This window comes from Phlebotomus papatasi, chromosome 1, assembly GCF_024763615.1.
Source record: "Phlebotomus papatasi isolate M1 chromosome 1, Ppap_2.1, whole genome shotgun sequence".
In the NCBI taxonomy this organism is placed as follows: domain Eukaryota; kingdom Metazoa; phylum Arthropoda; class Insecta; order Diptera; family Psychodidae; genus Phlebotomus; species Phlebotomus papatasi.
The window spans coordinates 95,754,591-95,768,484 of NC_077222.1; the positions used below are offsets into that span (position 1 = coordinate 95,754,591).

General features: G+C 35.0%; 1 protein-coding gene across 5 annotated transcripts in view; it reads right to left on the minus strand.

The window, feature by feature from the left end:
- LOC129809874 (cell adhesion molecule Dscam2) overlaps nucleotides 1-13,894 on the minus strand; it is a 98,330-nt gene that overhangs the window by 48,451 nt on the left and 35,985 nt on the right. The gene's annotated exons all lie outside the window — the stretch shown is intronic.

Sequence of the window (13,894 nt, forward strand, 5' to 3'; positions counted from 1 at the left end):
TTAAATATTTTTAACTAAATGACGATATAAGAAACATTTAAACATTTTCGAATGAATATTTGAAATTCACGCCTTAATAGCTATTTGCTAGAAATACAGAAAGTTTCATTAGAATAGGGGGGAAGTATTTCAGGCTTCGCACATATACTGTGGCTCCTGTGGCTTCCTTCAAACACTTCATAGTTTTCCCATATTCCTTCAATGAATCTGAACTAGTGGGTATATATTTTAATTGGCTTTTAAGTTTTATGCTTTCGGCTTTGTATTAGCTACTCTGGTCAAATTCAACATGCCACAAATCCCAGTACAAGACACTAAGTATTATCGGTAGTTGTCTCATCTGGAGGAAACATTTGCTAAATGAATCTAAATGAATCGTTGTCAATTTACTTTGAAATTGGGGAGAATGTTTTGGTTGCTATTCCAAAATCAAGGAATTATACAAGTATAATATAATTAATTTCCTGCCAAAATCCACAGAATTCATGGAATAACTCGAAAGATTCTGATAGAATTTTAAATGGAATCAATTACAGACTCTTTCGGAATCATATGGAATCACAGAAACCAATTTTCGTTAGATAAGATAGAGTTAAAGTTGTCTACAACGTATCAGTCGTCAACGGCCGAGTGTTTCACTTCGACAATTTGGCTGCATGTGGAAATTTTCAAAATACATGAAATTAGAACAAATCCCAAATGCGCAATCATGAAATACCACGTTGAATCATTAAAAGAATATCTCATTAGTAACACTGGAATGATGACGAAAGACTGATACGAAAAAATTGTTCGACCTTGGTCGTAAGTCATGCCATAATGTCATTAGAAAACAAAATCTTGTTGCCATAATATTGTGGTCAAAAATATTCTCTAAAGGAGGTTGGGATGCTTAGAATTATGGTATAGAGTTATGGGGATTCGCATCTAAGACTAATATAAATATAATTTAAATATTCGAAACACAAAAAAAAAACCTGGGGCAAGTGATAAATGCTTCTTGGTAGGGTCGATGGAACACCCATGGTTACTATCATATTGTGCTCATCCATTGTAACCCTATTTTGTAATCATTTGAATTTGAAATAAGAAATTTAAACACCTATCCTTTTAGGAAGAATTAGTTTAATGAAAAGTGTCATCTTACTTGAACTCTATCACATGAAATTGTCAATAAGTGTTCTTAGCCGAATAGGTGTTCTTTTGACCCTTAATAATATTATACGTTAACCTTAAAATATTCCTAATTAAGTAATCAGCCGTTATACTATTAGATGGGTCCCGGTCAAAATCCCGAACGCCAAAATCCCGAAAGCCAAAAATCTCGAACGCCAAAATCCCGAAAGCCAAAATCCCGAATGGGCCAAAATCCCGAAAGCCAAAATCCCGAAGTTTTAGTAATGAAAAAAAATTTGCAAGACAATTTATCATTTTCCTTTTTTTGTAATGCAGTGTTACGTAATTTTCTTTTAATTTTATTTTGATTATTCATTGTTACTTGTATTGAGATACTGTAAAGTGAAGAAGAGAGCTTTAGGAATTATTGAAAACCTAGGCAGAATAGCCACTGATAGTATTAGACAGTGGGATGTTATAGTTTGCATTAGATGGAATATTAAGGAAATTACTATTAATTCTAAGTAAATACTTCCCTTTTTATTCATTGAAATATTTATCAGCCTAAACATTTTTTTTTTATAAATACACAGTGAAAAATGTCACTTGCTGGCTAATAAATTATACCTCGGTCTCTCCTATCCAGAAAAAGAGAGCTTTTCACTAATAAAATGATGATCAATTTGTCGGTGCAGTAGATTGAAGGGAACACCTATTGACACTTTAAGTGCTCGTGTCAGGACCTATTGACACCCTACTCTGTACCATTTGGAATACGAAATTTGAACACTTATCCTTATCAAAAAACGTAGAAAATGAAAAAAAAACGCCATATTACTTACATGTTATTAGATACAATAAATCATTTTTAACATTTTGATAAAAAGTGTCAATAGGGGTTCCTTGTCGAAGAGGTGTTCATTCAACCCTACGAAAAGATATTATAAGTTTTGTCGTAATTTTCTTTTGACATTTTTTAGGAGTCAAAATTTTCAGTTCTTTTGTTAATTTTGAAAATAAGCTCTGAAAGCAACAATTTTGAATCAAAATAATAAATGATTATGAAGGAATCACACCTAAAATTGGACTATTGTAAGTTAACTCGAGAAAATATCTATAATTTTTCGTTTTTTTTTCTTTTCCTCCTCACACCTCATCAATTCCTACAATACCGTGTTTTTTGGATATAGCCCAAGTTTCTTGAAATGATTTTCGGATATGTTTTGGAAGTACCCTAGGCGAACAATTTGTCCCTACATACCTATGACTGAAAAAATCGTCATTTCGAATTATTAAAAGTTAACTTTCAACCACTTTTGAAGGGTTCATTTTACAAACGATTTGCTTTAATTTGGAATTTTTGGAAAGATTTTGAAATTTCCAACCCGGTTATAACAGTCCCAATCATTTATCAATTTTCCAAATAATCGTAATTGATTTATTTTTTTCTCGATAATCCATTTTTATTTGAGCGCAAACATGTTACTGATGCTAAAAACATTCCAACACATATGCAATGCATATTTAACCAAATTTCTACCAATAAAACCATTATACACTCAAAAATCATGCGAAAAGATAATTCGCAGATAGATTTATTATATAGAGCAATCTACAAATCTGGGATGCTTTGCCATCCCTTTTACGTTACAAAATTGACCAGATTAACTAAATATTTCCCTTTTCCTGGTAAGTCTCAATTTTTGTGAGTTATGTTAAATAAATTTTATTATCTTTTCTTGCTTTAAATTAATGACAGAAAACCAAGACTATAACTGTGTTATCACACTTGCACATTAAAATTTTAATATGATTCAATTGTCGCTAGTGAGAGTCCAAATGTGTAATTTGTGTGTTTGAATCATTATATATTCAACATGTGATCTATTTGTTGATAAAAAGGTAGACTTGGCCCGCAAAATTTGATATAAATTGATTTATAGCATTAATGCGAAAAATTAATGCGATTTTCTCTTTAATTTTCTTTAATGTGAAAAATATTAATGCTTTAGGTAAATTTAAACTTATTTTTGTAGGCCAAGTCCACTTCTTTATCAATAAATAGAAAAACCTCAAATATTAAGTGACTCAAAGACACAAATAACATATTTGGACGCTCACAAACGACAATTAATGTGAATTACATTAAAATTTTAATGTGCAAGTGTGATAACGCCGTAATGTAATCATTTTTTCTCACAATCAAATATGTAAATATCCTCAAAAGCGAAAAAATTGAGTTACGACAAATGCTGATTCAATTAATGATATCATTCTCCTGTTTTTCAGTTGCCACTCCTCGTACAAAAATGCTCTACTCACTTTTATATTTTAAATAAGTTTTCCATTACAATGGAAGTGTATTTATTTTTTGATATGTAAATAGAAACTGGACAATCTCATTCCAATTTTCCGTTTGAATATTTCACTGCAGCATTCCACATAGACAACTCATTGACTCATCAGAGCCATAGAAAAATTCGGTCAATTTCGACCCCATTCCTCAAATTTTCCTCTATTTTCGACTACGTGAACCGTTTCACGGGGCATAAGTTCTTCTATAGTCTATCGACCAGGATCTCGTGCTAATTATAACCTCTCTCTCAGGTACAAAAACTACTCCACCAGGTTTTTCAATGCTTTTTCACCCAAATAGAATCACGTGCTAATTAATCCCTCTCTAGCTGGTATATATTCCTTCCTTTTTTGTTGAAAAGCAAATTATCAGCAGTTTTGTTTTATTTGTTTGTTAATTTTCTAATTGAGAATTTGAATACCGTTTTTATTATGTAGGTTCAGTTTTATTTTGTCGAAATTACAGATTGTGATCGGTGTGGTGTACTAGTAAACTTCACAAAATGCACCTCTGCTATTATTCCAAATATTTCCCTTCATATTTTGGGGAAGCAGGGAAAAGCGAGAAGCGTCTAACACTTCATTAATTTATATTTAATTAAATGCACTTCTTCATTCTGCAGTGCATAGTTCTAGTACGAGCAATGGGTAAGTAGATGTTGAGCAAGATTCATTTTATTATTCTTCATAAAATACGAGTGCTTGCAATCTTGTTCCATCATATGCATTTAGTTCTTCTACAGACACTTTTCTATTCATTGAATGCAAGAAGTATAAAACATGTTCCCTCTTCATATTCTTTTTAACATATTTTTTTATCCTACCCTTTCCAGCATATCAACCTCAAACCATTGAATCCCCCGTGCATTACATATTTTCTTCTTCATATCCCAACATAATATCTTGAGATTTGTATTTTCTATTTTATGCAGATTTCCCCGAGCTCAATTTTTTTTTGTGTGGAAATATACCATTTCATTTTTCAAATGAATTTTTCTGCAACATACATTACGTGCAGATGCCAAAAGTCATATGTCAGGAAATGTATCTACGACTATATATAAAATGTTATATCAACGTGCAATAAGTACATCATTAAAATGAAGCATTATTTTCCATACAATTCTACGTTTGCTCTTTCTGGCTGAGTGGGCGCAGGTATTATTTGTTCATTGAATGATAAAATCATTTTTTGATTTGATTGATTTGCTATTGTGAAATACAAAAGGAACTTGAACTTTTTCTCAAAATTTCTTATAAGGGGTGGTTTCCAATGAAACTTTTATGCTTCTCCAATTCTGAATTGGGTGTTCTTGAATGTGATCTATTTACTTTGAGATACGTCAGTTTCCTATTTTATATAGGAAAGAAAAAATAATTTATTGCATTATATAAAAAGATCGTTTTATAATTCACTTCGTGACTAATTACTGAGTGTTTGAGCGAACTTAAAAGATTTTAAGATTTCATCTGCGATTATATAGTTAGAAATATTAGAAATGCATATTAAATTTAAAAAAATGGAAGACCTACTGTAATGACTGACAAGAGAAAAGGTATTCGAAGATAAATTTCAAAATCCAAATTTAGGACATTTTTCTTTTTCGTACCTGAAGTGTTAAAGATAAAACATCATTTTATTGTGAGGAATAAATCAGAGCAGCTAGGCTCATAATATTTTTGTCATTTCTGTTCCATTCATAAATTAGGGTAAATAAAGCTAATTCAAAACTATCAATTTATTTAAGCATTATACTTAACTTTAAGAAGTTTTCAAATTATATCTAAAGAATTTTCACTAAACAGTAACTTTCTAGAAGAGTTAAGGAGCAAATTTATGTAATTCTCTTCAGAAAAAAATGAACTTAATGTGTTGAATCTTCTGTCAAAGTTAAAGCGTCTGGAAATGGTTTTGAATTAGGACATTTACCCTAATGAATAATCCTTAACGGCTTCTCAGTGTGGTTATTTTATAAATTTTCCCATCGTTCCGAGAAAACTTGGTTTGAAAGTTCGAAATTGGATTTGAATTCCTCGGACATTAACTACAATTCGGTTGTCAGGCCGACAACCGAATTCGGACGTCAAATCGGTTGCGCTCACTGACTCCAACAACATAGAGATCTTGACTGTAGACTTTGAAAATTTCTCAGTAACATCCGTTTACAATCCTCCGGGAGAAGACTTTCAGTTCTTGGAGCTGAGTAACTTCGTGACATCTTCTGTCGGTTTTGTTCTCGGCGACTTTAAATGTCAGAATACTCTCTGGGGCTACGATACAACAAGCGCAGATGGAGCTGGAGGAGTGGTTCGAGTGCAAGGGCTTATCGTTAATTCACGATGCTAAATTACTAGCATAATTTTACAGTGCAATATGACGACAGGGTTACAATCCTGATCTTATCTTTGTGAAAGACAAATCAGCCCCTTCCTGCTATAAAAATGTACTGTCCCCGATACCGCACTCCCAGCATAGATCCATATGTGCCAAATTACGGCTGCCGTTAAGCACAGACTTGTTCCTTTTCGGCGAAGGTTCAACTTCTGCAACGCAAATTGGCAAGAATATCGTCAAATGTTGATTTGGCCGTGAGAGGTATTGATTCAAAACCGGAGAATTATGGACGGTTTGTGGAAGCAGTTAAAAAGATATCGAGGTTGTGTATTTTCAGGGATTGTCGCACCAGCTACATCCTTGGTCTGCTTTCTGAGACATCTGATTTGATGTCGGAGTACTACCGGGCTTTTGAAGAGGATCCTTTTAGTAATGCTTCTATAGAGCCTGGTGGTACACTAGCCGATGCTGTTGCGAGGAGCCATCAAGAGCGCTGGGTGTCGACTATTGAGAGTCTCAATCTCACTCTCAGTAGCCATAAGGTCTGGAGATCGATACGACACTTCGGCAACAACCCCACCATCGACGACTCTTTCACAAGTCACTGCGAACCAAATCGCTCATCAATTGCTCTTGAATGGTAGAGTTGGTAAAATCGCCGCTAAGCCAAATAATTCGGAATATTGCCTCAGATGTACTCGTAGATCGCCTGTCTGCACCTTCTTGCATGGACGAGCTTACTTCGGCTATTGAAGCGATGAAAAACAGGAAGGCGGCAGGCATTGACGGTCTGTACGCTGAACAGATAAAGAATTTTGGACCCGTCACTGTTGACTGGATCCTTAAATTCTTTGACCATTGCTTGTATCAAGGCAAAATACCGAAGAAGTGGAGAAAAGCTCATGTGGTGGCAATTCGGAAGCCCGGAAAAGATGTTAATGATCCGAGGAGCTACCGTCCTATTTCTCATTTCTCTTTTATACCATCTCTTCAAAATGTTTCAAAGTATGCTGTTGAAGAGGATTGCACCTGCTGTATGATAAGCTGTTCGGAGAGTAAGTCAATTTTTTTATTAGGGGACCATCTGGAAGATGATTGCCCCGCCGGTTACGAGGAATGCAATATCACATGTGTTGCCTCCGTCGACCTTTCGACAGCCTTTGATACAGTAAACGACAAAATCCTTCTCTCAAAGACCTACAATCTGATAAACGACTACGGCCTCATACGGATGATTGGGGTTCTTATAGAGAACCACAGATTCTTTGTAGAAATATAGTACAAACCAGCCATTTTTAATCTTTTACAATGCTCCAAAGCAGTTCAATTTCTATAGAGCAGAATCTTTTGTATATTTTCTCTTTCTTATTGAGATTTTGTGTATTCTGAAGGTTTGACCATGTTATTACATGACTAGCATACAATTTCAGAGAGATTTTTTTCTATCGTATTGCTCTGGAGGTTGCTCACGAACGCTAAGATGGCGGTGGCCGTTGAAAACTACAGAGTCTCTCATCAAAACGAAATTGTACAAAAGCATTGTCGATGAATAAATGTATCTGTTTAATATTAGATGCTCGGTCAGTAGATTAATTTGAATGAAAAGAAACACGGATTTTGACCTAGTTCCTTCTCCTCCTTTATTACTAGGACAACAATAGTAAAGGTCCTAATAATAAAGGAGGAGAAGGATCTATGTCAAAATCCGTGTATCTATTTAATCTAGTCCAACGTTCCTTTATTTTATTACAGAATATTTGAAGTTAATGTAATACGGTTATTCAGTAAATTTATTTGAATGACCCCTATATCGCCTTTCTAACAATTTTTGAAGCCAAATGTTAAAATCCTGGATCTCTGAATCAATGTTGGTTTTATTTGAATTTGAAAAATTGTGGTTTTAATTGAATTCCTAAAATCTCGTCTCTCATGAGCTAATACAAGTTTATCACTGGCATTCCTTTTGTAATTCGACAGACTTTGTTAAGTTGCATTCAGAAAAACTGTTGAAAATAGCCCATGGTAGCAAAAAAGTTTGCAGGTATCTCTTTGAATTTTCACAGGAAAAGTAGAAGCATTTAATTTACGTATTTATACATTTATAAATTACAAAAATACTTCTTTTGAACACTAAAATGCCTTTGAGAAACTGCAGCACAAGAATTTGGTTGTAAAACTCAATAAAATCTTCATTCAGTCGTATTGTTTATTATCAAGGGGAAACTATGGTCAGAGTTTTGTGAGAAAACGAAGATATTCCATCGAATTGTAGTTCTAGCTTCAGTAAATCTTATTTAGGATGAGAGTGTCAAATTGACATTGGAAGCAATCAGACGTGTTCTTGAACGCTCCGTGTTTTGACAAGTTTTTGGCCAATTTTAGTGCAAATCTCGAGTGAGAATTAACAAAAACATTTGCTCAGTGTAGCCCTTAAACAGTGGAAAACATTATTTTCCCTTTTTGGAGGCTTCTTTGTTGAGAAAAAGTGAAAATTCCAGACGCGTTTCTGGAGGAGAAGGAGTGAAGTTAGCAGCGATGGCGGCCGCAAGCAGCGGCGAACGCGGCGAAAGCAATCGGCAATTCTCGGAGCTGTCAAAGTTGCCGAGTGACGATGCGTCCTTTCCCGTGCTTTCGCGTGGGAAAAGAAAAAGAGCAACGATAACAATGGATTTGAACAAACTCTTCACGAATAGCCATGAAGCGAAGCGCTTTATCATTGCGGAAAGCCTCGAGAAGACGGACTTCTTAAGCATCTCGTGCTTCAAGGTGAAGAGAACTCTCGACACTGTCTGTGGAAAAATCCCTCACTTCCAGCCCCTGTCCAATGGAAGTCTGTTGATTCAGGTCAACAGTATTGAACAGGGCCGGAAAATGACGGAAATTAATGAAATCGATGGCAAAAAAGTGAGATTTTCTTGGCATCCTTTCCTGAATCAGAGCAAAGGCGTCATCTCATGTTTTGCATTTACGAAATTCGCTGATGAGGAACTGAAAAAGGAACTGGCAGCTTTCAATATCACTGAAGTGAAGAGAATAAAAAGGAAAATCGTCGAGGAAGGGAAATTGGTGCTCAAAGACACCGGGTCGTTTATAGTGACCTTCAACCAGCCAGAACTTCCCAAGACAATCAATGCTTACTACCACGCATTGAACATCAAGCCATATATCCCCAACCCGATGAGGTGCCAGAAATGTCAAAGATATGGTCATCATGACTCAAAATGCAGAGGAAAAGAAGCAATCTGTGGATCCTGTTCCCAAATCAAACACGATGGAGAATGTACACATCCAGTAAAGTGCACCAGTTGCGGTGAGGGACACGTATCTTGGTACAGGAAGTGCAGAGTATTCCAAGAGGAATTTGAGATCCAGAGAATCCGAGTGATGACAAAAGTGTCATATATTGCAGCCAAGAAGGAATTCAAGGAGAAGAAGAGGATGTACTCCTCTTTTGCCAACGTCGTGTCTAGCAACTCCCGGGTTTCTCCAGACAATAGTGGCAATAGAAAACCCCCAGCGCAATATCCTAGAAAGCTTATTCAGGGTGAGCACATGGAGAATGAGTCCATTGGAAACTTGAACAACAAGGCAACCGGAATTGCATTCAAATCCAGATCATCTGAGGGACCTTATGTGACCGACACTGCAGAAGCGGAGAGATCTAGCCCATTCATCTTCCATGGAAAGACGAATACCCAGCCTGAAACAACTGAGAAAAGGACAGAGCATCACTCTGCACCAATTCCTTCCGACTCCGGATCCGGAGATGGCGTCCCTCAGAAGGGCGCCGGTATTGAAGAAACGATGCGGGAGACAGCAAATCTACTTGCATCAGCAAATAAGGTATTATATAATAGTGATTCAGACATGGATGATCCAGACACACGCTAAACTGAAGGATGATTCGGAATCGCATTTGTGTTTGCACGACTTTGGGTGGGGTTCCTCCGGATGGATGCAATGTGTTTCATCACAGTGTATCCTATTGAAGGATTCCCCGTCTGATGGTGTGAGCATGGGTGCGGTTCCGAGTCATTTTTCAAATAAAATATAATAATTGAATTGATTTTTATATATATATATATATATATATTTTTTTTTTTTTTTTGATTTAATTAATCTTTAATTATGTCAATTATTCAATATAACATTAATGGTCTTGAAAATAATTTTGTTGATATTCAATCCATGTCAAAAGATAATAATAATTTAATATTCTGTATACAAGAAACACATCTAACTATGAACAAGTCCATATCCTTAAGAGGATTCACTTTGATCTCTAACAAGGATCTACATACAACGGCTGCCGGTGGTTGTGGTATCTTTGTTAGAGATGGAATACAATTCACTGAAATTTCTTTGCCTTCAAATTTAGATGCAGTTGCTATCAGAACTTCCTTGTTATCAGGACTTACAATATGTTCAATCTATTTAAATCCTAGTAATCGAATTGACATTTCGGCATTGGACACGCTTTTGGAAGTTTTGCCTGAACCCTTCTTACTTTTAGGAGACTTCAACGCCCATAATACTTTATGGGGATGTTCAGATACAAATACAAAAGGTCGTTCGATAGAAAATTTCATTTATTCTAACAATTTATTCCTCTTAAATAATGGATCTTTTACTTATTTGCATCCTGGTTTTAAATCTTTTTCGGCGATTGATTTATCTCTATGTAGTCCATCACTAGTTCCATTCTTGCAGTGGAATGTGAGTGAAAATCATCACTATAGCGATCATTTCCCAATTTTTATCAATTTACCAGACCATAGACCAGATTCAATGCGAAGACCTAGATGGAAGGAGTATCTGGCAGATTGGCCCAGATTTTCCAACCAGGTAGATCTTCGATCAGTTTACTCTCATAATCTGCAAATTGATCAAAATGTTCAAGTTATAACTGATACTATTACTAACGCAGCCAAAGCGACTATACCATTATCTCAGGCAAAACCCAAAAAAAGGATTGTCCCATGGTGGAACGACGATTTAGAAAAAGCTCACAAAGATTGTCAACGAAAACTTAGGAAATTTAAAAGACATTGTTCTGATGAGAATTATAATGAATACAAAGACAGTAAACTTTTATTTAAAAATTTGGTTAGAGAAGCAAAAAAGAAATCTTGGACAGATTACGTCAGTACCATTACAAATACGACTCCAGTGAAAGATGTATTTGATAAAGTTAAGAAAATATCTGGCAATTTTAAATCACCCACAATCCACCAAATTAAAAGAGAAAATTCTTATTACACCAAACCAGAGGAGATTTGCGATATACTGGCTCAACAATTTCATAAAAATTGTGATAATAATTTTGACAATGCAACTTTCCTTGAGAAAAAACAAAGTTTAGAACAAACGGTAATAGAACTAAGAAATGCACCTGACGTTCTAGAGCTAAATCAACCATTTTCATATGATGAATTAGAACATGCACTCGCACATGCAAAAGGCAAATCGCCAGGACCGGATTCAATCACTTATTCAATGATTAAAAATTTAGATTTTAATAGTAAAATCACTTTATTAGAACTTTTTAATTCAATTTTCATTTCCGGTCACTATCCTGACGAGTGGAGAAAAGCCAATATTGTCCCAATTCTAAAGCCCGGTAAGGACCCTACGGATCCAAAGAGTTATAGGCCTATAGCTCTAACAAATTGTCTGAGTAAGATATTGGAAAAAATGATAGTGCGTCGATTAACTTGGTGGATGGAGAAAAATAATTTTTTATCAGACAGACAATCAGGATTCCGAAATAAACGGTCTACAGCTGACAATACAGTATATTTACAAAATTTTATCAGTAATAATCTTCAAAATAAATCTCATACTACTTGTATCACTTTTGACATGACAAAAGCGTATGAAAAAACCTGGCGAGTTCTTTGTTTACATCAACTCGCGAAATGGGGACTTTCAGGCTCAATGTTTAATATTATTCAGGATTTTCTCTCATATAGAATTTTTAGGGTAATGGTAGGTCAGCATGAATCCCAATTTTATGAACAAATAAATGGAATGATAACTGGCTCTGTATTAAGTGTTCCTTTGTTCTTAGTGTCGATACATAGCTTGACTGAAATTTTAGATCGATGCGTAGACGTGGAATATTTATTCTACGCGGATGATTTAATAGTTTTTTCTTCAAACCCAAGAAATGACCAGTTAAATTTATCACTGCAAAGTACAGTACATAAAATAGAAGAATGGTCCAATAATAACGGTGTAGTTTTTTCATCTGAAAAAACTAAAGTTATACACTTTTGCCGAAAAAGATCTTGCCAAAACCCAAACCTAACTCTATATAACAATCCGATTTCAGTAGTTACAGAAGCAAAAATACTTGGAGTAATTTTTGACTCCAAGCTCACTTGGCGACCCCATTTACTAGAATTAAGGAAACGCATTTTCAAAGTTACTAATTTAATCAGAACTATTTCTTCCAAAGATTGGGGAGCTAAACAAAAACAAACTCTTTTGATTATTAACTCCCTTATGTTAAGCCGTATAGATTATGGTTGTGAAGCTTATTCGCAAGCTAATCAAAACACACTTAAAATTTTAGAATCTCCATATCGTGCGGGGATTAGATCAGCTCTTGGAGCTTTTCGATCATCCCCCATCGAAAGTCTTTTAGCTGCATCTGGTTTTTCGTCCCTAGAAGAGAGAAGATCAGTGATTTGTAATAAATATTTAAACAGACTGAACCATCTTCCTAAACTCCCTTTGTCAAATGAATGTCATAATTCATCATATAGAACAGATATGAAACATCCAGAACCATTTATTAATATGGCTAAAAGATTATCATCTGAACTTAATACCCCACACTTAAAAATAATCCAATTTGAAACCCCAAGAAACCCACCCTGGAAAAGTTTGAATTCCATTATTGATCTAAGTTTGTCATCTCACAAAAAGAACGATACGCATCCTGTAGCTTTTCTAGCCCTTTTTCAAGAAAGAAGAGCTAAATACGAAGGCTATTCCGAGTACTACACTGACGGATCGAAAACGCAAACTGGTGTAGGTTATGGTGTAGTTGGACCAAATGGTATAGTTATTAGTAAAAAAATACCTGAAGTGTGTTCAGTATACTCAGCAGAAGCTTTGGCAGTTCTTGAAGCGTGTTCAATACCGTTGAATGAGTTTGAACGAAGATTGATTTTAACAGATAGCCTATCAGTAGTTAATGCTATATGCCACACTTCTACTAACTGTAGTATTATCTCTCAAATCAGGGATATTCTTACCGATAATTATCCAAATATTTCAATTATGTGGGTTCCAAGTCATATTGGGATCCACAATAATGAATTGGTAGACAAGACTGCAAAAGAGTCTACAGAAAAATATGAAGTTGATACAGATTTGTGTACCTATCAGGATATGGCCTTGTTCATCAGTAATCAGTTCAAAAAACAACGAAATTTTAGATGGACGGAAACTCCTTTAACAAATAAACTTAGACGAATCTGTGATGTACCTTATGGATATAAGTATAGTGATGATGTGCCTAGAAAACATGAAGTAATTCTCAATAGAGTTAGAATTGGGCACAGTAGATTAACCCATTCATATCTAATGAAGAAAGAACTACCACCTGTTTGTGACTGTGACAATTCCACATTAACTGTGGAGCATGTTCTTAGTAAATGTAAAAAATTTGAAAGTGAGAGAAACAATATTTTGAAAACTAGTGACTTAAAAATTATTCTTAGCGCTAAATTTGAGAAAAAAACTTTATGAATACCTAGATAAGATTAATTTGATTAATGAAATATAATAGGTAATGCTTTTTATTTAAGTTTTAGTTTTAAGGTATTGAATAATGTACAAAATGACATGTATGTCTGGTGCATATTAAATAAAATATATATATTTAGGATGAGTATGTGGGGAGCTGTTTGTAACACCCCCTAAATCTTGCATGCGACAATGCGACGAGCATGCGATTGCATTGGGAATGGAAATACCAAAATGCAAAGTCTGCATAATGTCAGTGGGGTATACATGAATGTTTGTCAGGTGGCGGGTGATTAATAACACCCACAAACCCTTGGTTGCTGTAGGGGT